Source organism: Piliocolobus tephrosceles, chromosome 18, assembly GCF_002776525.5.
Source record: "Piliocolobus tephrosceles isolate RC106 chromosome 18, ASM277652v3, whole genome shotgun sequence".
NCBI classification, from domain to species: Eukaryota; Metazoa; Chordata; class Mammalia; order Primates; family Cercopithecidae; genus Piliocolobus; species Piliocolobus tephrosceles.
In genome coordinates, this window is record NC_045451.1 from 31,876,936 (window position 1) to 31,898,955 (window position 22,020).

A 22,020-nucleotide genomic window follows, 5' to 3' on the forward strand; every position below is an offset into this window, starting at 1 on the left:
GAAGGCGGAGTTTCCGGAAGAAAGGATACCCCGGAGGTGCACCGCCTGCGCTAACCAGTCTGGGGAGATTTCAGTGGGCTGCGCAGTCTTGACAGCCGTCCAGCCAGGGACCTGGCGTTGCCAAGACGTGGTCTTCCACATTTGCTGCACCTTAGAGTCACCAGGGGCAGCTATTACAAGTCGCAGTGCCTAGAGCACACCCCAAGTCGGTGATATCAGACACTGGGGAAATGAGGCACAAGCCTTAGTATTTATAAAAACACCCCAGAAAATTCAAAAGAGCAGCCAAGTTTGTGTAGAAGAAACAGTGACCCTGTCTTCTGGGTGTTACAGCCTCTGTAAGTGTTCCCGGACAAAACCAGGGGTGGGGCTGCTTATTCTCATGATGAACTGGGAAAGAAGAGTTTATTTTGGTAACCGGGTATGGGGAAAAGACCTGGAAAATATCGCCAGGTCAACTCAAAATTACAAAGTTTTCCAGAGCTTATATACCTTCTAAACTATCTGTCTACATGTAAGTGTGCATGTGTGAAAAGATGTAAATGGTTAACTTCTTTTAATCTATAACTAAGATCAGTCCTAAAGATCTTCCTCTGGAGCCCCAGTAAGTTTACTTAATCTAGATGGGTGCAGATGCCAGGGGTGATTACCCTTACCTTGTCTTCTGCTAAATCATGAAGGTTTAGGCAGTTCCTTCAGACCCCCAATAAACTTGTTTGTTGGAGTCTGGGGAGTTTCTTCAGACCCCCAATAAAAACTTGTTTAATTTTGAACAGGTCCTGTTAAGAATTCCTTCTTTATGTTGTCATGCTTCAAGGCCCAGAAAAGGCCTGGGCAAAACTCTTGGTGGGCTTTTGTTACATTCCAGCCTTTGTATAAAGACACTGGCTCTTTCAGCTTTTAATATTTAACTTAACCAGTGCTGAAACAGTGGTTACGGAGGCCTGTGCAGCTGTTAGTGAGACCTGGCCTGCCACATAAGAGCAAATATAAATTTAAAATAAGAAAACAAAAGTTTAATTCAGAGGGAAAAGCACCCAGGGCTGGAGTGGTGGCACTGCCAGGTTCTGTCCATCCCTTGGCTCCACTGCGCTATTATTATGCACTCGGGCCTTCAGGCTGCCAGCCCCTGTCCTCAGGTCTTTCTCCCAGGCAGCAGGAATGAGCAAGAGGCATGTGTAATAGGCTTAACTGCCAGTGGAACCAGCACCTTGAGAGCCTTGTACTGGAAGCCACACCCAGTGACTTCAGTCTGCTTCTCACTGGTCACTCCCATCTGCAAAGGTGACTGAAAAAAATCTTTTGTAAAAAATGTATTCTGGACAGTTACTTTCACTCACGTCTGTGTGAAGAGACCATCAAACAGGATCTGTGTGAGCAACAAGACTGTTTATTTCACCTGGGTGCAGGCGGGCTGAGTCTGAAAAGAGAGCGAAGGGAGATGGGGTGGGGCCATTTTATAAGATTTGGGTAGGTAAAGGAAAATTACAGTCAAAGGGGGTTGTTTTCTGGCAGGCAGGGGTGGGGGGTCACAAGGTGCTCAGTGGGGGAGCTTTTGAGCCAGGATGAGCCAGGAGAAGGAATTTCACAAGGTAATGTCATCAGTTAAGGCAGGAACAGGCCATTTTCACTTCTTTTGTGATTCTTCAGTTGCTTCAGGCCATCTGGATATGTATGTGCAGGTCACAGGGGATATGATGGCTTGGCTTGGGCTCAGAGGCCTGACATTCCTGTCTTCCTATATTAATAAGAAAAATAAAACGAAATAGTGGTAAAGTGTTGGGGCAGCAAAAATTTTTGAGGGTGGTATGGAAAGATAATGGGCGATGGTTCTCAGGGCTGCTTTGAGCGGGATTAGGAGCAGCATGGGAACATACAGTGGGCGAGATTAAGCTGAAGGAAGATTTTGTGGTAAAGAGTGATATTGTGGGGTTGTTAGAAGAAACATTTGTTGTATAGAATTATTGGTGATGACCTGGATATGGTTTTGTATGAACTGAAAAAAGAATGGAATAAGACAAGGAGAAAAACAGGTATTAAAGGACTAAGAATTGGGAGGACCCAGGACATCCAATTAGAGAGTGCCCAAGGAGGTTCAGCATAGCCCTGCTGGCAAAGATTATTTATTTACTTTAAGATAGAGTTAAGAGTGGCGGTTTGGGGATATCACCAGGAGTTATCAGCTGTGATGGCTTGGAGAAACAGTGTAAACTGGCAGTATAAACAAGAGCACGGCATTTATGAGTAATTGAGAACAGTGAATAGGAGTATGACTATACAGAAGATGGTAGGGATGACAAGTTTTTTGGGGTGCAGTTCAAGTTGGTCTACTGTCTGGAATGAGACTGGGGCCTAATAAAAAGGAGTGTCTATACAAGGGCTTAAATGGGCTGTACCCTGTAGCATTCTGAGGACAGGCCCGAATTCTGAGAAGGGCAAGTGGTAAAAGTATTGTCCAGTCCTTTTTAAGTCGGTGGCTGAGCTTGGAGAGGTGTGTTTCTAAAAGACCGTTAGTTCATTGAATACCAAGAGCCTGAGAAACTGTATGGGTGATTTGACTAATAAAGGCCGGTGTATTATCGGACTGTATAGAGGTGGGAAGGCTAAACCAAGGAATTATGTCTGACAGAAGGGAAGAAATGACCATGGTGGCCTTCTCAGACCCTGTGGGAAAGGCCTCTACCCATCCAGTGAAAGTGTCTACCCAGACCAAGAGGTATTTTAGTTTCCTGACTTGAGGCATGTGAGTAAAGTCAATTTGCCAGTCCTGAGTAGGGACAAATCCCCAAGCTTGATGTGTAGGAAAGGGCGGGGACCTGAACAATCCCCGAGGTGTAGTAGAATAGCAGATGGAACACTGAGAAGTAATTTCCTTAAGAATAGATTTCCGCAATGGAAAGGAAATGAGAGGTTCTAAGAGATGGGCTAGCAGCTTGTAACCTACATGGAAGAGGTTATGAAATGACAACAGAATAGAATGGGCCTGTGAGGCTGGAAGGAGAGATTTTCCTTGGTCCAAGAACTATTTGCCTTGTGTGGGAAGAGATTGATAGGTGGAAGTTTCAGCGGGGGAGTAGGTGGGGGTGGCCAGATGAGAAGGAGAAAAACTGCCATGAGGGATAGAAGTTGGAATGCTAGCTGCTTTTTTAGCTAACTTATCAGCATAAGCATTGACCTGAGCGATGGGATCTGATGCCTTTTGATGGCCCTTGCAGTGAATGACTCCAGCTTCCTTTGGAAGTAAAGCGGCCTTCAGAAGAGTTTTTATTAAAGAGGCATTAATGATGGAGGACCCTTGCATAGTGAGGAAATCTCTTTCAGACCATATAACAGCATGGTGGTGCAGGATATGGAAGGCATATTTAGAGTTAGTATAAATATCGATGCATTATTCCTTTGCAAGGTTGAGGGCTCGAATTAAGGCAATGAGTTCGGCTTGCCGAGAGGTAGTGGAGCAGGGCAGAAAGTATATGCGTCAGGTGTGAGGAAGCAAATAGGTTTTGGAAGTTATGAGAAATGTAGAGAATGAGTTGAGCACAGTTTTGATTTTGAGATCCTCTAAAAGTATTGAAGCAGTGGCAGCTACTGCACATAGACATGAGGGCTAGGCTAAAACAGTGAGGTCAAGTTGTTTGGACAGAAAGGCTACAGGGTGCGGTCCTGGCTCTTGTGTAAGAATTCTGATTGCACTAACCATGCCTAGGAAGGAAAAGGAGTTGTTGTTTTGTAGAAGGGATTGGGGTTTGAGAGATCAGTTGGATATGATTGGCAAGGAGAGCACATGTGTTTTCATGAGAATTATGCTGAGATAGGTAACAGATGAGGAAGAAATTTGGGCTTGACTGAAGTAATGGGGGCTGTCTGTGAAGCTTGTGGCAGTACAGCACAGGTAATTTGCTGAGCCTGGTGGGTGTCAGGGTCAGTCCAAGTGAAAGTGAAGAGAGGCTGGGATGAAGGGTGCAAAGGAATAGTAAAGAAAGCATGTTTGAGATCCAGAACAGAATACTGGGTTGTGGAGGGGGGTATTGAGGATAGGAGAGTATATGGCTTTGGTACCACAGGGTGGATAGGCAAAACAATTTGGTTGATAAGGGTGGATCCTGAGCCTATAAGCCTTGTGTGGTTTTAGGACAGGTAAAATGGGGGAATTATAAGGAGAGTTTATAGGCTTTAAAAGACTGTGCAGTAACAGGCAAGTGATAACAAGCTGTAATCCTTTTAAAGCATGCTGTGGGATGGAATATTGGTGTTGAGCGGGGTAAGGGTGATTAGGTTTTAATGGGATGGTAAGGGCATGTAATCGGCTGCCAGGGAGGGAGTGGAGGTGTATTATACTTGTGGTTTAAGGTGGGGAGATACAAGGAGAGGATGTGCAGGAGGCTTTGAACTGGGGGAAAAGGCAGCAATGAGGTGTGGCTGTAGCCCAGGAATAGTCAGGGAAGCAGATAATTTAGTTAAAATGTCTCAACCTAATAAAGGAGTTGGGCAGGTGGGGATAACTAAAAAGGAGTGCATAAAAGAATGTATCCACAGTGGCTCATGCCTGTAATCTCAGCACTTTGGGAGGCTGAGGTGGGCGGATCACCTGAGGTCAGGAGTTCGAGACCAGCCTGACCAACATGGAGAAACCCCATCTCTGCTAAAAATACAAAATTAGCCGGGCGTGGTGGCACATGCCTGTAGTCCCAGCTACTAGGGAGACTGAGGCAGGAGAATCACTTGAACCTGGGAGGCAGAGGTTGCGGCGAGCCGAGATCACGCCATTGCACTCCAGCCTGGGCAACAAGAGTGAAACTCCGTCTCAACAACAAAAAAAGAATGTATCCAAGTTGGCACTAGAGTTGGGGAGTTTTAAGAGGTTTAAAAGCCTGGCCATCAATACCCACAACAGTTATGGAGGCAAGGGAAATAGGCCCTTGAAAAGAAGGTAATGTGGAGTTGGTAGCCTCCGTATTGATTAAGAAGGGGACGGACCTACCCTCCACTGTGAAAGTTACCTGAAGCTCAGCGTCCGTGAATGTCTGGGGGCTTCCGAGGCGATGGGGCAGCATCAGTCTTCAGCCTTTAAGCTGAGAAGATCTGGGAAGGAGTCAGTCAGAGAGCCTTGGGCCAGAGTTCCAGGGGCTCTGGGAGTGGCTGCAAGGTGACTTGAAGAGTCCAATTTTCAGTTGGGTCCTGCACAGATGGGACACAGCTTAGGAGGAATCCTGGACTGCGGGCATTCCTTGGCCCAGTGGCCAGATTTCCAGCGCTTGTAGCAAGCTCCTGGGGGAGGGGGTTCTGGAGGAACCCTTTGCAGCTGCGTTCAGGCATTTGGAGTTCTTGTGTGCTGGAGATGTGGCTGGGGTTTGTCTCACAGTGGACGCAAGGAATTGCAACTCAGAAATACATTGCTACTTGGCTGCCTCTACTGTATTATTGTACACCTTGAAGGCGAGGTTAATTAAGTCCTGTTGTGGGGTTTGAGGGCTGGATTTTAATTTTTCGAGCTTTATTTAATGTTGGGAGTGGATTGGGTAATAAAATGTATATTGAGAATAAGACAACTTTCTGACCTTTCAGGATCTAGGGCTGCAAAGCGTCTCAGGGTTGCTGCCAAACAGGCCATGAACTGGGCTGGGTTTTTCATATTTGATGAAAAAGAATCTAAACGCTAACTGATTTGGGAGAGGTTGGATAAAGAAAACGGAACATTAACCTTGACTATGCCTTTAGGTCCAGCCACCTTTTTAAGAGGAAATTGCTGGGCAGGTGGGGGAGGGCTAGTCTAGGAATGAAACTGTAAGCTGGACCAGAACCAAACTGTAAGCTGGACCTGGTGCGAGGAGGGGAGGTAATAAAATGATTACAGGGTGGAGGAGCAGAGGCAGAATTAGGACCTAGCTCGGCCTGGTGAGGAGCAGCCTGGGGAGGAGGGGAGAGGTCAGATGGGTCCGCAAAAAAGGAAGATTGGAAAGACTCAGCAACACTTGGGGTTGGGACTGAGGGGACAGGCGAGAGGGAAAGAAGGAAGATTTGGGATGAGTTGCATTGGGAACAGAGACTAGGGAGGGACCGATGTGTAAAAGAATGCCTGGGCTTCAGGGACCTCAGACCTTTTGCCCATTTTGCAACAAGAATTATTTAGAACTTGTAGGATGGAAAAATCGAAAGTGCCATTTTCTGGCTATCTGGAACCACTGTTGAGTTTGTATTGGGGTTAAGTGGCATTGCAGAAGAAAATAAGGCATTTAGGTTTCAGGTCAGGTGTGAGTTGAAGAGATTTTAAGTTTTTGAGAACACAGGCTCAGGGAGAAGAAAGAGGAATGGAGGGTGGAAGATTGCCTATAGTGAAGGAGGCAAGTCCAGAGGAAAGAGAGAGTACAGACACGGAGAGAAGGGGTGGGAGTGCTTGCCCCCCAGGAAAGTGGAGAGAAAAGAGAGGGTAGAGACATGGAGAGAAGGGGTGGGTGAGCAGCCCTGGGCTGCAATGTGGGTGAGCAGCCAAAGCAGGCATCTCGGCAATTGACTTGCTACCAAGGGTGTCTCAGGTGTCCACGTGAAGAGACCACCAAACAGGCTTTGTGTGAGCAACATGGCTGTTTATTTCACCTGGGTGCAGGTGGGCTGAGTCTGAAAAAGGAGTCAGCAAAGGGTGGTGGATTATCATTAGTTCTTACAGGTTTGGGATGGGAGGTGGAGTTAAGAGCAATGTTTTGGGGGCAGGGGGTGCATCTCACAAAGTACATTCTCAAGGGTGGGGAGCATTATAAAGAATCTTCTTAAAGGTGCAGGAGATTACAAAGTACATTGATCAGTTAGGGTGGGGCAGAAACAAATCACAATGGTGGAATGTCATCAGTTAAGGCTATTTTCACTGCTGCGGATCTTCAGTTGCTTCAGGCCATCTGGATGTATACGTGCAGGTTACTGGGGATATGATGGCTGAGCTTGGGTTCAGAGGCCTGACAAAGGGAATGTGGGTGAATGACCAAGGCAGGCATCCCTGTGGTGATCAGACACCAATGAAATGTGGGTGAATAATCAAGGAGGCATCCCCGTGTGATTAAACACCAAGGGAAGACCGTCTTCCCAAGTCCGTGACCGGCTTGGAGTTTTGGGTTCACAGATAAAACGCATCTCCTTTGTCTCTACCAGAAAAGGAAAGGAACTGAAATTAAGAGAAGGGAGAGATTGAAGTGTGGCACCAAGATTGAAAGGAGAAAGTGGTTAAAGAATAGTGAGAGAGGTTGGAGAAAGAGAGTAAAAAAGAGGCTGCTTACCTGATTTAAAATTGGTGAGATGTTCCTTGGGCTGGTTAGTCTGAGGACCAGAGGTCGTGGGTGGATCTTTCTCACAGAGCAAACAGCAGGAGGACAGGGGATTGATCTCCCAAGGGAGGTCCCCCGATCCGAGTCACAGCACCAAGTTTCACTTGGCACCAAATTTCACTTGCATCCCTGTGAAGAGAACACCAAACAGGCTCTGTGTGAGCAACAAGGCTGTTTATTTCACCTGGGTGCAGGCGGGCTGAGTCTGAAAAGAGAGTCATCGAAGGGAGATGGGGCGGGCCATTTTATAAGATTTGGGTAGGTAAAGGAAAATTACAGTGAGAGGGGGATTGTTCTCTGGCAGGCAGGGGTGGGGGTCACAAGGTGCTCAGTGGGGGAGCTTTTGAGCCAGGTTGAGCCAGGAGAAGGAATTTCACAAGGTAATGTCATCAGTTAAGGCAGAAACAGGCCATTTTCACTTCTTTTGTGATTTTTCAGTTACTTCAGGCCATCTGGATGTATATAGGTGCAGGTCACAGGGGATATGATGGCTTAGCTTGAGCTCAGAGGCCTGACAGTTGCATTGCATCCTCAAGACTTAAGTTTAGCCTAAAGTTGCCTCCATACATATTTTAAATTGTGCCTAAAGGTTTCTCTGTAAGTCACAAATATAACCTAAATGAAGGTGTAAACAGACTGTAGTCTACTCTCGTGCCAGTCACTGAGTTATGGCCAATGAAAGGGGGCCAGCTGCTCAAACCCTGTTCAAATAAAGCAAACGCTGACTGTAACCAATCCGGCTGTTGCTGTGTAGCAGGACGAGCAAACAAAACTCCTCAGACACCAAGTTAAAGAAGGAAGGGGTTTATTCGGCCGGAGGCATCGGCAAAACTCCTGTCTCAAGAGCTGAGCTCCCTGCATGAGGAATTTCTGTCCCTTTTAAGGGTTCACAACTCTAAGGGGGTGCGTGGGACAGGGTCGTGATCGATTGAGCAAGCGGGGGTATGTGACTGGGGGCTGCATGCACCGGTAATTAGATCAGAACAGAACAGGACAGGGATTTTCACAGTGCTTTTCTATACAATGTCTGTAATTTATAGATAACATAACCGATTAGATCAGGGTCCATCTTTAACTACCAGGCCCAGGTTGCGGCGCCGGGCTGTCTACCTGTGGATTTCATTTCTGCCTTTTAGTTTTTACTTCTTCTTTCTTTGGAGGCAGAAATTGGGCATAAGACGATATGAGGGGTGGTCTCCTCCCTTAGCTGTACCTCACTACCTTTTCTGTACATCACTTCCTTTTTCTGTCTATAAATCTTCCACCACGTGGCTGTGCTGAAGTGTCTCTGAACTTACTCTGGCTGGGAGGGCTGCCTGATTGGTGGAATCATTCTTTGCTCAAGTAAACACTGTTACATTTAATTAGGCTAAAGTTTTCCTTTTAACAGACTATAGGAATTCTATTTGTAAGGGAGAATGAGAGTATAGATACTGGGTAGGGAAGGAGTTCAGAGCACACCACCTCGAAACATGCCACTGTAGCATATTGACTCTTTTGAGTGAAAAGCACTTAAAAAACAGCAGGTGCAAGAAGGGCACACTGGCCTTCGTTTTTCTTCCTGAAAGCGGAAGATGGAAGTCCCATGTGAGAGATGTCCACCAAGAGGAAAGAAACATTCTGATCACTAGACATGGAAGTCAAAGACAAGAGACATCTGTACAAACAAAACTTGTTGCACTAACTGATATCTTCCTAGTCACTTCTCCATGATTCATTGCCAAAATCTAAGCCCCTTTTTCTTGTCATATTTTCACAATTTACTACTCTGTCCAATATGGTATGTAAGCATTTAGCTCTAACTGCATCTTTGGGTCTTCATTTTTCTTGTGAAGATTCCCATGTGCAAGTAAAAAAATTGTTAATATTGTATGCTTTTATGTTGTTCATCTGTATTATGTCAGTTCTGGCCAGAGACCTTAGGAGCATGGAAGAAAATTTTATCCATCACTGTTTAATTTCCTCATGTTACAACATCACATGAACAATTCTAGATTACTTTTGAATTCTACATTTTTCATACCCAGCTGACTTTGAAAGAAAAGATTTTATTTTTATTTTTTGTATTTCTACTTTGCCTTTTTCTTACAGCTAGTGTCAAGGTTAACTTCTGGATGTCCCCAAGTCAGAATTAACTAAGAGCCTCATTGGAGAATTAGGATTGAGGATCTCTGTAAGCAACAGGATTGCATTTCTGGGCATCTTGGGAAACATTTATTTTAATGTTTTGACCAATGACAAGTGACCAATGGGTCCAATAAGTTTTGGGACAGCTTCATAGATCTCCGGTGCTGATAAGTCTTCATTCAGAAGAGGGAGGGCCCATTGAAATAGATGGGGTGCATTCCGAGATGCCTCACTGATCAGATCTGACCCAAGGCAGATTATATTTTTACATTTCCTATTAATCTACAGTCCTTTGGCTTGTTTTTATTTTATTTTATTTTATTTTTGAGACGGAGTCTCGCTCTGTCGCCCAGGCTGGAGTGCAGTGGCCAGATCTCAGCTCACTGCAAACTCCGTCTCCTGGGTTTATGCCATTCTCCTGCCGCGCCCGCCACCTCGCCCGGCTAGTTTTTTGTATTTTTTAGTAGAGACGGGGTTTCACCGTGTTAGCCAGGATGGTCTCGATCTTCTGACCTCGTGATCCACCCCTCTCGGCCTCCCAAAGTGCTAGGATTACAGGCTTGAGCCACTGCGCCCGGCCGGGATAATTTCTTAATTCTCGCAAGCAGTCATAACAGCTGAGACAAATCATTCCAGAAAATCAAATCTTTTTCAATGTCTCATGCCCTCAAATGATATGTAGTCCTGGTGGTGTTGGTTGGTTTATTTGTTTTTAACCAGAGGAGAGAGGAAGAAGAAAAACGTCTTACAATTTTCCTAGTGTTCTTTCTTTACCATATTGAGTCTTTATCCAATATATACTTTTTTAGTATTATAGTCAGAGCCCCAATTTCTGTGCCACCAGAGCTGCCCCTAACAAAGGCCTGGTGCTATGTAATATGAATAAAGGCAGGAAAGGAAAATACTCAACATGCAAAACTTCTCATTCCCTCTCTTTCTCTCTGTCTGTCTTTCTGATGTCTAAAATGCCACCCACACATGAGACAGGAAGATGGAAAAAAAAAGGTGGAGACCTTCTCCTCAGTTATTAAATGGCTCTGTGAACTTGGAAAGTGGATGACTTTTTTTTTTTTTTTTTTGAGATGGATTCTTGTTTTGTCAGCCACACTGGAGTGCAGTGGTGTAATCATGGCTTACTGCAACCTCTGCCACCCAGTTTCAAGCAATTCTGCTGCCTCAGCCTCCTGAGTAGCTGGGATTACAGGCATGTGCCACCACACCCAGTGATTTTTTGTATTTTTAGTGGAAACAAGGTTTTGCCATGTTGGCCAGGCTGGTCTTGAACTCCTGACCTCAGGTCATCCACTCACCTCAGCCTCCCAAAGTGCTGGGATTACAGGCACTGCACCCAGCCCAAAAGTGGATGGCTTCTGAGATCACTTCCAGCTCAAAGCACTAGTTTCTTTTTCTTGTGAAAAGTATTTCCTTCTTCCTGTAGCCTGCTTAAAAAATATAAATATGGTGCTGTAGAAAAGATGGACTTCTAAGTTTAAAAGAATTGAGACTGCCTCACAGTTTTGCTTCCCTTACTTCTTAACAAGATGCACCCAAAATCAGTTTTAAAAAAAAGAAAACCTCTCCCCAAAAATCGCTAATAATTGCCAGCAAGAAAGGGGAGATAGTGGAATGCAATAAACTTTAAAAATTGGTATCAAGGAGGAAAATGAAGGATTCTGGAGTGGAGAGGGTAAGTAGCCTGGCTCCTAATCACACAGCACCCCTGAAGTCATTTGAAAAGCCACATATCTGAAAATTGAAAACAACTGGAAAATAGCCTTTCTTTTTTCTCTCTTTGTAGCCATGGCTCTAATTCAGTCTAGTTTCCCATTGGGAAAATTACCGAAAGGTTAGCTGTATTCCCTAAAGGGACGGACCACTCCTTGAAATTGTGAAAAAGCAGAACACTGGTTCAGGGCATCTAACAAGGAAAGTAAATGAAGAGGGAGGCAAGAAAGGAAGAAACCCTGCAAAGATTGATAAAGAAACTGACCTGGGAGAATACATAATTAAAGGAATAGTAATAAACTGTGTATTTATGTATATACATTATATATACATTAATTTAAAATAAGACCTCATAGAGAAGAATATAAACAGCAGCAATAGAAACATAAATGGAGATCATCACACTTAAAAATACAAAGTGAGGATCCAAGCAACACCATTCAACACATTGAAGTACAAATTGGAAGGAATAGAAAAGACACCACTGAAAACTAAGTTAAAAGAAAAGCTTAAGATCATAACAATACATGCAGCTGAAAAGAAATTAAAGCAAATACAAAGAAGCCCACAGAATCACAATGTAGAAATGATCCAACATGAGGATAATTGGTGTCCTAAATGCAAAGTGACCCAACTTTGGAATAGAAGAATTCAGAAGATGTAATAAAGGTGATTACCTAGAAGAAAAAAAATGAACCTCTAGATGGAGGCACACATTGCAGTCCAGGAAAATTTATTAAGAGACACTTTATAACTAGAATATACAACTTAAAGAAAGAGTTATTCAAGCATCCAGGCAAAAAACAAATTGGCTACAAAGGGGGGAAAAATCAGACTGGACAACTGCAGAGTAACATTCCCCCCACAACTGTTTATTTTGAAAAATTTCAAACATACACGAAAATGAAAAGAGTAGGATACCAAATATTCATACACCTTCCACTTAAATTTTTCAAATGGTAACATTGTGCTCTCTAGATATCTATGCATATGTAGTCGTAGTTTAAAAATGTGTCCACAAATTCTTTGATGACCTTCTATCAAGAGGTAGAGTCTAAATCCCTTCCCTTTAAAAATAGGCTGGCCTTAGTCACTGATTGCCAATGAATAGACTATTTCCAAAGCAATATTTTGTGAATTCCAAGGCTAGTTCATAGAAAATGGTACAGCTTACGCTTCTCTCTTCATATTAGAATACTCAACTTTGGTTGTCAAGGCTTATGCTGTAGAATGAATGTTTATGTTCCTCAAATTCTTATTTTGAAACCTAACCACCAAGGTGATGTTATTAGAACACAAGCCCTTTGGGAGGTTATTGGGTCATGAGGGCACACCTTATGAATGGGATTAGTGCTCTTATAAAAGACACCCCAAAGAACCCCCTCACCCCCTCTGCCATGTGAGATCATTATGCCATGTACAGCCATCTATGAACCAGGAATCAGGCTCTCACCAGACACTGAATATGCTAGCACCTTGATCTTTGACTTCCCAGCCTTCAGAATTGTGAGAAATAAATTTCTGTGGTATATATGCCCCCAGTCTGTGGGATTCTGTTACAGCAGCCTGAATGGAGTTAGATAGCTAAATTTCTGCTGAGTAAGGCCAAAAGGTTGGGGGCTCCCTTCCTCTACCTAGCTGCTACTCCCAGGATAGAGGCTCTACCCTGGGCTTGGCAGAACAAGACTACCAGGGTCCCAATCACCCCTGCTGCAGTTCACTCATTGAGCAGAGGTTCCATGCCAAGACAGGCAAGCTAAAAAGACCAGCAGCCACTGTCCTCATCATCCGGCACCACAGTACTGGTTCAAATGTTCTGCCCATGAGGAGAGAGACAGCCTTTAAGAACAGAGAGTCCTGAAGTTCTGCAGAAAGGAACTGACTTTGAGACAGAGTGTAGGGAAGTTCAAGCCTAACAGTGCCTTGAAAACAATAGAGATTTTGGTGTAAAGCAAATAAGAGGAAGTTGGACTTGGTACCTGCTCTTAATTAATCAGAACAAAGCCATCTGGTTCACCAGAGACAAGCAGAAGAGATGGTTAAGAATAGTCCTCCTGGGATTAAAACAAACTTCAAAAACTGCCTCAAAACCACCCCTGCCTGACAGATTGACTTCTGGCATGACAGCATGAGGATGTCTGCTGATTCTATCCACAGTGAAATTATTAAAAAGCATTAAAAGTATTAAAAAGCAATGACTTAAAGCCTCTGAAAATGGTCCTCAGGGCAAATAGCAAACAATGAAACAGTTATCATATGGTCCCATTTTTACAAAAGTATTTCCTCCTCTCTAGCTATTTCTTTAATCACATACATGATTTTAAAAAATGTTCTGAAAAGTGGTGCTCAACTAATAACTATTATTAATTCTGAGCAGTGGGATGTGGTGTAGTTTTTATTTTCATTTTTGCATTTTTATACACTCAGTTTTTATTTGTAAGCATCTATCATTTTAATAAAAAAATCAGCATGAGTTTTTATAAAAAAGGAAGGTTGGGGCCGGACATGATGGCTCACGCCTGTAATCCCAGCACTTTGGGAGGCCGAGGCAGGTGGATCACGAGGTCAGGAGATCAAGACCATCCTGGCTAACATGATGAAACCCTGTCTGTACTAAAAAAAAATACAAAAAATTAGCCGGGCCTGGTGGCGGGCACCTGTAATCCCATCTACTCTGGAGGCTGAGGCAGGAGAACGGCATGAACCCAGGAGGTGGAGCTTACAGTGAGCCGAGATTGTGCCACTGCACCCCAGCCTGGGTGACAAAGCAAGACTCCCTCTCAAAAAAGGAAGGTTGGGCTGGGTGCAGTGGCTTACACCTGTAACCTCAGCAATTTGGGAGGCTGAGGCAAGTGGATCACTTGAGGCCAGTAGTTCAAGACCACCCTGGTCAGTCCAGTGAGACCCAATTTCTACAAAAAACAAAATTTAAAAATTAGCTGGATGTAAAAGCAATTACCTGGGTGGCATGCACCTGCAGTCCCAGCTCAGAAGGCTGAGGTGGGAGGATTGCTTGAGCCCAAGAGTTCAAGGTTACAGTGAACTATGATTGTGCCACTGGACTCCAGCCTAAGTGACAGAGCAAGACCTTGTCTCTAAAAAGAAAAAAACAAAGCAAACAAAAAAAAAGAGAGTTTGGATGAGAAGCAAATATGCCAAGGAGGTAACATACATTGCTATGGCATTATAGGATGTTTTCTGTATTTTCCTTTTTTAAAATTAATTACTTTATTTTTTATAAATAGAGATGAGATCTCACTATATTACCCAAGCTGGTGTCAAACTCCTGGACTCAAGCGATCCTCCCACCTCAGCCTCCCAAAGAGCTGAAATTACAGGCATGAGCCACTGCACATGGCCTGTATTTTCAATAGACATAAGTGAGGCACACACTGTCTTAGCTCAGGCTGCTATAAGAAAATATCATAGACCAGGTGACTTAAACCACAAACATTTATTTCTCACTGTCTTGGAGGCTGGGAAGTCCAAGATCAAGGTGCCAGCTGATTCAGTTCCTGATGTGGGCCCACTTCCTGACTTCCAGGTAGCTGCCTTCTCATTGTGTCTTCACGTGGTAAACAGAGAGAGAGAGATCTTCCTCTTCATGTACGGACACTAATCCCATAAGCCCCACCCTTGAGACCTCATTAACCTTAATTACCTCCTAAAAGCTGTATTTCCAAAGTCAGTCATGTTGGAGGTTAGAGCTTCAACATGTGAATTTTTGGGAAACACAATTCAGTCTAGAGTACATACATACAATTTTTTTGTTTCACTATGAAAGGCTAAACTTTTATGTCTCCAGCTGTTAGTGTCTAGCATTTTAATGTGACAGAATGTGTTTAGAGAATAAAAGGATAAAATAATGGGGGAAGGAACAAAGACACACACAACAAAATTTATTTAACGATGTCCAATAATAGTAAGAAAATCTTTCGTCCTTCAGGTTGCAATGAGCCGAGATTGCGCCATTGCTCTCCAGCCTGGGCAACAAGAGTGAAACTCTGTCTCAAAAAAAAAAAAAAAAAATAGAAAAAACTTTCCTCCTTCTACTTCACATGTTCTAGAGGATGGCTGCTGCATAAGGGGGTATAAAATGTCCAACCCAAGCAATAACAATCTGAACAACCCCACAAACACTCACAGGCTGCAGGTGCACTGACCTCAAGAGTGACTCAGAGACCGGGCATGGTGGCTCATGCCTGTAATTCCAGCACTTGGGGAGGCCGAGATGGGTGGATTGCTTGAGGCCAGGAGTTTGAGACCAGCCTGGTCAACATAGCGAGACCCCCATCTCTATTTATTTAAAACAAGTATTTAAAAAACAACAATAAAGAGTGATTCAGAGCTGACGGGAAATTGGAGCACTGTTTTCTATTTAAAGAAAAGGAGGCTGGGCACAGGGCTCATGCCTGTAATCCTAACACTTCAGTAGGCCAAGGTGGGCTGATTGCCTGAGCTCAGGGGTTCAGGACCACCCTGGGCAACATGGCAAAACCCCATCTCTACTAAAAATACAAAAAAACAAAAAAGAAAATTAGCCAGGCCTGGTGGCACATGCCTGTAGTCCCAGCTACTTGGGAGGCTGAGGCACGCAAATCCTTTGAACCTGGGAAGTGGAGGTTGCAGTGAGCTGAATTGCACCACTTCACTCCAACCCAGGCAAAAAAGGGAGATTCTGTCTCCATAAAAAAAAAAAGAAGGAAAAAAAGATGTATTGACATAGTAGCTTTGTGGTACTGAATTTCTTGTGTGTGTGTGTGTTTGTTTTTTTGTTTTGTTTTTATAAACAGAGATTGTATTTCAGCACCTTTTGCCCCACGCTTCATTTACACAAAGGAAAAGAGTAAAAGCGCTGTTACCATTCAAGGTGGAAAATTCAATTTGGATCACTGGAGGAGAAATTAATAAACTATTTAAAATATACGGGTAGTTTACAGAAGATAGCAAATGATGATGGAGTTCGCTGGGGCTTGCAATCTCAGGGAACAGTTATTATTATCTCTAAGCACAAAGATTGAAGGTCATGGGGTGAGGGGTCATCTGACAGGAACTGTGGCCTTCAATATCAGTTCAGAGAACACCCATGGGGAGAATAAATACCTGCCTCCATTCTCCTCCCACCTATGGATCTTTTGCTGATAACCCCACACTGGTTGGCTGAACCCAACCTGGAGCCAGAAGGCAAAAGAAACCCTAGGTCAGCACCCACATCCCCCGGCTGGGTCCAGGACTGGATGGAACACCATGGAGAGTGGATCTTAGCGGGCAAATGGAAGACACCAGCACAAGCCTTTAGATTATGCTGTTCACATACTGGCATACTTTGTGAATTTGATAAAGTATTTATCAGAACAGGCATTAGTAAATATTTGAAATCAAGTACTATAATAAGTTACAAAAGCATATCTTTTATTTGATAGGGATTTTTCTCAATGCATTTTAAGCGCTTTAAAGGATATTGTTACATTGGTATTTACAAAGTGGGCAGTTGTCCAGTTTCTGAAATAGAAAAGTATAAGGCTTGCCAAATTTCCTAGAATCAATTAGTTGTGGAAGCACCTGCCAATCTGATCTCTAATAATGGGCCACAAGAAAGCCAGAAAGAACCATGTTTATGTCATTTACATCAATGTTTTCATTTTGCCAGATATATTTTAATCTCTCAGGCCAAGGCATTTTTCTTGCTTATCTCCTGAAAGTTATTTTCTTTAAGGAAAATTTAACTATAAAAAGGAAAACACAGATTTTCATTTTATTAGCTGCCATTATGATGTGCAAGTCTATATAATGTATAATGAGGCAGTTTTGGTGTTTTAGAAGTCTTCTGTCTATGTGGATGCTGAGGTACACATTCTGTATATAACCTTTATGTAAGGTTAAATTAATAACTCACGTACTTCAAAGATGCTTATAATAAATTGCAAGATTGTAGACCTTTGCATCAAAGATTTATCATATATCATTAGAGCACTCCCAAACCTCCAAATAAACTTCCCAGATAATTTAGAAAATGGTTAAATTATGATAGGAATCTTTCATGTGACATTGCAACACTATTATAGCAGAGGGGACAAACCCAGGCACAGCAGATTCACCTTCCCAGATGCAATTGGCATTTGAGAAAAACTGAGGCAGCCCAGAAGGAGTCCAAACTGCAGGCGAGCCTGGCTGCATTCAGGGGAACAGCATGTGTGCCCCTACCATGATGGAGGGTGAAGCAGCAAAGCTCAGTCCTCTGTTCACCATGTAGTGGTCACATGCACATTCTGCAGTTGAGTGGATTGGGTCTCCCTCACCAGACTTGAAGCTTTTCCAAGGCCCAGATTTTTACCTCTATCTTTTCCCTTGTACCCTGTTGCAAAACCATTCACTTCACCTCAGTGTCTAGGCAGGAACATATTATCCAACTGGTCACCTCACCCCCCAGCCCCACTCCACACAATGCATTTCTTTTTTTTCTTTTCTTTTTTTTTTTTTTTTTTGAGACAGAGTTTTGCACTTGTTGCTCAGGCTGGAGTGTAATGGCACAATCTTGGCTCACTGCAACCTCCTCTTCCCAGGTTCAAGTGATTCTCCTGCCTCAGCCTCCTGAGTAGCTGGGACTACAGGCATGCACCACCACACTTAGCTAATTTTGTATTTTTAGCAGAGACAGGGTTTCTGCAGGTTGGTCAGGCTGGTCTCGAACTCCCCACTTCAGGTGATCCGCCCGCCTCGGCCTCCCAAAGTGCTGGGATTGCAAACGTGAGCCACTGCGCCTGGTCCGCACAATGTGTTTCTTAACTGTCTGCCCTCCTGACTAGGGTCTACACCTTTCCACCATCCATTATACTTCACTGGTCTTGCCCCGCTCCTGGTCTTGACTCTTCCACTCTGTCCTGCCTCACTGCCATCCACAGCAGCTTTGGAATTGGCAACGACATCCTTTGTCATAACAGTGAACTCAACACTTGTCATTGCTTGTGAAAGTAGAATCACAATGTGATGCAGTTGACAGGGGGGCAGCCACACCTGACATGATGGTCAGGAGTGAGCTCGGCGATGATGGCATCTCCCTTTCTGAAATGCTGATGTGGAAGCCCAGGCCCCTTTGCATGAGGCACACATCCCCTCTTGATTTGGTCCCTGCCTGCCTCATCAGCTTCATCTTTCAGCACCTCCTGCTTGGACTTTTATCTCACAGCAACAGCTGCCTGTAGGGTTGCTCCTGTGCGTGTGTGACCCCCACCCCTCCCTCTGCCATCAGGACACAAGCCCTGCCAACCCACCCATGTTGTCTGACACCACTAAGTCTCTGGTTATGATGTTCTTTCTGCACCTCTCATTATTCTCTATTTCAATCATCCATTCATTTTTCAAAATGTAGCAAATGAATCCCCTCCCATTGGAAGCCTTCCTTCATCCCTTCTTGGATTAAATTTCCCTGCGAGTTTTCTTCTGATTTAGTTGGTCTAGGGGTGGGGTTCAGAATCAGAAATTTTAAAAACTCCTTGAATAATTCTAATATGAATCAGAGTTGAAAGCCATTGAGGGAAAAGAAAAGGAAGATGGGAGGAAACAAGACGGTGGGGCTTTCCAGGTTCCTACCTGAGGCTCACTGGTCTTCTACTGAAATGCAACACCAAGAGGGGTGTCAGGAGTTGAACTGTGCTCACCCCCATTCATATTTCAAAGTCCTAACCCCCAATACCTCAAAAAGTGACTTCTTTGGAGATAGGGTTTTTACAGAGGTAATCAAGTTAAAATGAGGTGATTCGCTGGGCCCTAAACCAATATGACTATTGTCTTTATAAAAAGGGGGAAATTTGGACACGAAGACATGCACAGAGGATGATGATGTGAAGAAGCAGGGAGAAGATGGCCATCTACAAGCCAAGGAGAGAGGCTTGGAGCAGACCTTCCCCTCAGAGGAAACAAACCCTGCCAATACTTTGATTTCAAACTTCTCACCCCCAGCACTGTGGACAATAAATGTCTGTTGTGTAAGAAGCCACTCAGTTTGTGGTACTTTGTTTTGGCAACCTGAACAAATAAATACAGAGGGTAACGATAAGAAAAAGCCCTACCAGCGGATTGCTTGAGCTCAGGAGTTCGAGACCAGCCTGGGGACCATGGTGAAACCAGGTCTCTACAAAAAATACAAACGTTAGTCAGGCGTAGTGTCATGCACCTGTAGTCCTAGCTACTTGGGAGGCTGAGATGGGAGGATCGCTTGAGCCCAAGAGGATGAGGCTGCAGTAAGCCATGATCATGTCACTGCACTCCAGCCTGGTTGACAGAGAAAGACCTTGAGAAAGAAAGAGAGACAGAGAGAGAGAGAGACAGAGAGAGAGAGAGACAGAGAGAGAGAAAAGAAAGAAAAAACGCTCCACCATCCCTGGATTCACTTGTATTTCCAATGAACTAAGCCTGGGCTCTTCCTGGTGATGGATTGAACTTATCTTTGCATTGAGGAGATATTGTTTTTAAAAATCATGAGCTCTAAAGGAAAGGTTTTTGTGTTCAATACACTCTCTAAGAAATGAATAAGAATGTTCACTTAATCTTTGTAGAGGTCCTTAAGAGTTAAGCTTTGAGTGGACAGGCTGTTTCTTCATGATGCCAAAAGGATGAGGTATTACTGTAAAGCAGAAAAACGTATCTCTGTGTGGTATCAATAAAGTTCCATCCAAATCATAGCTTTCTTTGAATGCTGAATATTTGTTGTCTTTTTCAAACGTGAGAAAACAGATTTTGCCTTTATTGTAATACTGGCTGGAAGGCTTACTTGCCACATGGCCACAAGGTGGCAGGGCAGTGCCATTCTTCTGAAAGCCACCAGCAAAGTAAAATGCAGCTAGGACTATGTGGCCACACGTAGGAAGTCAGCAGTTCTCTTCAAGTTTACGAAGTTGAACTTTCTCTCTCTTTTTAAGCACTCCCTTTTAATGAAAATCAAAGTAGCATATGTTTTTAATTGAAAATGTTATCCTGGGCAACATAGTGAGACCCTGACTGTACAAAAAATTTAAAGATTAGCCAGCCCTGGTGGTATACACCCGTAATCCCAGCTACTCAGGAGGCTGAGGCACGAGAATCACTTGAACTCAGGAAGTGGAGGCTGCAGTGAGTAGAGATTGTGCTGCTGCACTCCAGCCTGAGTTACAGAAAGAGACCCTGTCTCAAACACACACATACAGAAAAATGAAAAGAATAAAACAAAAAATTCATTATCCCACCACTCAGAAACAAACATGGGATGTGTAGACCATCCCCAGCCTTCTCTGCCAATGCCACCTGCTTAGGATACCCCTCTCTCACCTGCTCTGCCTTGTCTGTCTCACTTCCTCACGCTGCCTAATGTACCCCTCCCCATCTTTCTTCTTAACACTCACTACTATTTCGCAGCAGTTGTCACTGCCTCCTCTGCTAGTCCGTGAGCACCATGTGGGCAGAGAACTTGTCCTGTCAACCCTTACTACTAGGAGCAGCAGTCCCAAGATGTCAACCCACTGTATTGCAGAACTGTCTATTTCTCCCTTCAAGTCTGTCATTTTTTTGGCTTTATACATTTTGGAATTCTATTGTTTGGTGCATGTCTTAGTCCCTTTTGTGTTGCTATAAAAGATACCTGAGACTAGGTAATTTATAAAGAAAAGAGTTTTATTGAGCTCATGGTTCTGCAGGCTGAGGATCTCAATGGCATGACCCTGGCTCTGGCAAGGGCTTCTGTGCTGAGTCAAAACATGACAGAGAAGGGCAAAGGGGAAGCAGACTTGTGAAGAAAGAGAAACCTGAGGGGTGACCTGGCTTGTAACAACCACACTTGTAGAAACTAATCAACTCCTGTGAGAACTAATTCAGACCAGGCCGGGCGCGGTGGCTCAAGCCTGTAATCCCAGCACTTTGGGAGGCCGAGACGGGCGGATCACGAGGTCAGGAGATCGAGACCATCCTGGCTAACACGGTGAAACCCCGTCTCTACTAAAAAATACAAAAAACTAGCCGGGCGAGGTGGCGGGCGCCTGTAGTCCCAGCTACCTGGGAGGCTGAGGCAGGAGAATGGCGTAAACCCGGGAGGCGGAGCTTGCAGTGAGCCGAGATCCAGCCACTGCACTCCAGCCCGGGCGACAGAGCGAGACTCCGTCTCAAAAAAAAAAAAAGAGAACTAATTCAGAGATCCAGTCTTAAAACAGGAAGAACTCACTGACTACCTTAAGAACAGCACCAAGCCATTCATGAGGGATCTACCCTTATGATCCAGACACTTCCCACTAGGCCCCACCTCCCAACACCACCACATTGGGAATCAAATTTCAACAGGAGCTTTGGCAGGAACGAAAAAAACCATGCCCAAATCATAGGAGTGCATATATGTTTATTATTGTTATATCTTCTTGATAAATTGACCCTTTATCAATGAATAGTGACTTTGCTTGTCTTTTGTCATTTTAACTTCATGTCTAATGTATCTGATATTAGTAGAGTTATACCAGCTCTATTTTGGCAATTATTTGTGTGGAATAGCATTTTCTGTCTGTTTATTTTCAGCCTATTTGTATCTTTGGACCTAAAGTTAGTCTCTTGTGGGCAGACAGCATGCTTTTATTTTTTAATCCTCAGTTTTTGTCTTTTAACTGGTGAGTTTAAGTTATTTATATTTAAAGTGATTACTGATAAGGAAAGATTTATTTTTGCCACTTTGCTCTTAGTTTTATACATTTTTTATGTTTTTCCCGCAATTCTTTCAATATTGCTTTCTTGTTTAATTGATTTTTTTTCCTAATATAAAGTTTAGATTTCCTCCTAATTTTATTTTCTGAATATTTTAAAATTATTTTCTTAGGAGCTGACATGTGCTTTCAATTAACATCCT

The 22,020-nt window shown here is 43.8% G+C and overlaps 1 long non-coding RNA gene across 1 annotated transcript; it reads left to right on the forward strand.

Annotated features, from left to right (window-relative positions):
• The first annotated feature begins 15 nt into the window (after positions 1-15).
• Positions 16-19,154, forward strand: LOC111539660. Its single transcript, XR_002730745.1, has 2 exons — positions 16-338; positions 18,963-19,154. It is a non-coding gene; the product is annotated as an uncharacterized LOC111539660 (long non-coding RNA).
• The last annotated feature ends 2,866 nt before the right edge of the window (positions 19,155-22,020 follow it).